We start from the raw sequence: 3,844 nt of genomic DNA, 5'->3' as shown, positions 1-3,844 counted from the left end.
GTTTAGCTTGGAGAAGAGAAGGCTCCAGGGAGACCTCATTGCAGCCTTCCAATATTTGAAAAGAACGTATAACAGGAGAATAGGAGGGGGTATGACTGCTTACTAGGATGGGAAGTGATAGGACAAGAGAGAATGGTTTTAAACTGAAACAGAGGAGATTTAGGTTAGATATTAGGAGGATATTTTTCACACAGAGGGCAGCGATGCGCCGGAACATGTTGCCAAGGAGGTTGTGGATGCCCCATCCCTGAAGGTATTCAATGTCAGGCTGAATGTGGCTCTGGGCAGCCTAGTTTAGTGGTTGGCAACCCTGCTCATGGCAGAGGGGTTGAAACTTGATGATCATTGTGGTCCTTTTCAACCCAGGCCGTTCTATGATTCTAAAGCATATGCTCAAAATAAATAAGTTCAATTTCTTCAACCTGAGCATTTTTCTTCGAGTACAAAAGAAGACATTGGAGGTAAGTTTTTCAAATATCACAAAACTAGGCAAAGTCTCTACATGATTATTTTGTAAAATATGAATATAGGAAAAATTTTGTTCTCCCTTTTATCTAATAAATCTTGAGATCATTTCTACACAATGGACCTGCTTTAACAGCAGTACTAAAAATTGATCCTGAAACGTTCTTAAAAGTAGAAGATAAACTTTTCTAGACAAGAACGGTAGTAGCAGGTGCTGAATTTTGATTTTTTATGTGGGATAATATTTCAATTCCCAAAACAGAGTATTTGACAGTGTTTTAGAGCAGAATATTCATGTAGCTCTTACGGAAAAAGGTAGACACTGTTAAGATTGGAGAACAACATCTAGTTCACGGGTATCCAATCTTACACCTTGCCTGAGCCTGAGTGAAGAAGAATTGTTTAGGGCCACATCTATGTAGTTTGCTCCAAAAGTAATGCATCCTAGTTATTTCCGTGGAATTTACAACTGTTACAAAGTACACAATAGCACTGTGTGATGGAGGAAATTGTCAGCTACAAAACAGTTTTTTTCCACATGGCCATCACCATTAGCTATGCATTTTCACCAGCAATGAACAAGAGCTTGCATTCCACTCTTGTAACAATCTGCATCAGCAGAGGTAACTTGCTATTGCTGTTGATACTGCTGAAATGCATTACCAGCATCTCACTGTGCTCACATCCACTGTCTGGCCTCCATAAATGTTCAGCAAACCTTGATGAATGTCAATGCCTGCCATTTTTTCCTCATGAAGAAATTCAGTGACACACCTTTACTTCACACACACTTCCATGTCAGACAACATTTTGTCAGACTGCCATCTATCACACTGGGACAAAATGGAACTGAATATTGTTTGGAATGTTCAACCTCTACTGCTGTATCACTGTCATCTGCCTTTGAAACTGTGGGCCAGCATAATAAAATAGGGAGTATTACATTAAGAGCAGCATCTTTTTCACTGTTCACTGAACTGTGTTTAGCCAATGCATCAAAAGCCATAAACGTCATTGGCATAACTTGAGTTAGCACTGCATAGCACCTTCCCCATGCCCTGATTTCATCCCAGGTGGGTTTAATAGTTCACCAGTGTTCCACTGGTGCTGAGTGATGGTTGTGTGCCCAAGCCCATACAAGGCCACTCAGAGGTGAACAGAGCAACCATGATGTCATTGGGCAGGGGGTGGTCACACTGTGAGCTGTGTTGGGTTACATGTGGCCTGCAAGCAGCAGGTGGGACATGTCTGAATAGACTGTGCAGCTGATATCTTGATCTAGGTCTAAGAAGCCATCTCAGTGTCAAGTTAACTTGGGTTCTGAAACAGCTCTCTTCACGTGTTGCTTAAAGAGCCTGAACAGTTAATACCCCTATCTCATGGCCCCAGTTTAAAATTATACTTTGATAACAATTGGTTAACCTTTAAAATAATCAACATAAAACATATTAATAGTATTTTTCTCAAAGGTCACATCATGTAGCATGTTGACAGTGTCAGATATACATGCAAGGGTAATCTTTCAACTAAACTTTCAACTAAAAACAGCATTTTAGATTTTAATTCTCATAAAAAAAGGTATCCAATAATTTTGAAAAGATTTTTATAAACCCATGTTAGTTTGCATTAATAAAAACATTACAAATTAAGTTCCATGTCATCTGCTGAGTTGCTACTCTTCAGATCAACATCAGGATGTCTGGAGTCTGGCTTGCAGTAGGTGATCATTCTTGCTTGTGTAGAATAGACTTAGTCCTTAATGGAGTGTTTTAAAACTAGCTGAAATATATTCAGATCTGCCATTTTATTATTATTTTAAATCTAATTTTAGCAGTTGACTTTTTATATCCTTCTGGCTGATACTGGATTCTAATACGTTGTCATCATAACCAATATATTTTCAAAGGCTGTTCTCCAAATGCAGAAAGAACTAACAGAATACTTTTACCCATACTTGATTACTGTTGTCAGAAGTTCGAAAGGTGTCATATTTCTTTAAAAAGAGAAAACAAGTTAGTTAGCCTAAGTACACACTTTGGATACTTATGCTAGCTGGAATTTTCCACAAATATGATGGATAAAATGCAAAATGCAAGAGGAAACATTAGCTTTGTACTCTGCTGTATTGTATTTTAAAACAAAACTGTTACAGAGGAAAAAGGCCATCTGTTACTGTACTCAGAAATGAAATGAAACCTACTGGGAGACAGAAAAAAATGTCCCCTCTATTTGAGAGTAAATACATCCCTCTTCTGGGACTTTCTGTGAAATGTATGACAATTAGGATTCAGAACACTACATGAAATACTACAGTTCTCTGTACACATATCATAAAGGAATGATGGCCATTTATTCTTTTCAATTTACTGTATCATTAGTTTGAGGAAGTAAACAATCATATATATATATCTTTCTACATTTTGTAATTGGAGCTTCACGTCTCTTAAGAGCCTAATTTTCTTTGCTACAGAAATAGTCACAAACTGTGGAAGTAAGACAAAAGGAATACGTTTCTCAGATTCTTTATTTATTTGTGACATATTATCAGCATACTGCAAAACTCTATTTCATTTGTCTTTTAAATTATTGAACACATTAAGACCAAATGAAAAGACACTGTATCAGACAGTTGCCTATGTTGTGTTAAATGGTTGGTCAATTTTCATGAATTTTTAATAAAATAATTTAGCTTTAAGAATGTTCATTAATGTCTAAAGGTTTAATCACTCACCAGTCTCCCCCTCTCTGTGAAGCACATATTCCTGAATTGGATCAGTGGAGATTGGAAACATTTTTCAGGCTTAAGTGTACACACCTGCTAAGGCACTTATCAAGTATAAACTAGTTTTTAACCTTACTTCCAAATGCCATAGCACACATAGTGTGCTACTGTAGATGTCACCACCAATCAAATCACCACAGCTGTAATAGTACATAGACTTTACATAGATAATAGCACAGACTTTATCTAGACTGTTAGTACTGACAATCATATGTGCAATATCTTCTAGCAGTGAAACTTTCCAGAGTTATAAAAAAGTTGCTGTGATCAATTCTCAGGTCTTTCTTGTACTTACTTTCGCATGAAGTACTGGGGAATCTCTCACGAATGCAGGGAGAGCAGTTATATCTAAAGCAAAATACTTCTATTTATATGCATGTAAACAAACATACATTTACAGACATATAAAATATGAAAAATCTGGGAACACATGCACTTGTACTTATACACATAAAAGAAAATTACTAGTTATATGTAGGAAGTTGAAATATGCAAATATATAAGGCGTACACATATACAAGCATATTACTGAATATATATGCGTATTTACTGAACATTTTAAGGAAAATATTTTACAGTCTATATACCATGTAAAGG

This window comes from Lagopus leucura, unplaced genomic scaffold (assembly GCF_019238085.1).
Source record: "Lagopus leucura isolate 7727_CA_CO unplaced genomic scaffold, USGS_WTPT01 Super-Scaffold_100001, whole genome shotgun sequence".
NCBI classification, from domain to species: Eukaryota; Metazoa; Chordata; class Aves; order Galliformes; family Phasianidae; genus Lagopus; species Lagopus leucura.
This window is presented reverse-complemented; position numbering follows the sequence as displayed.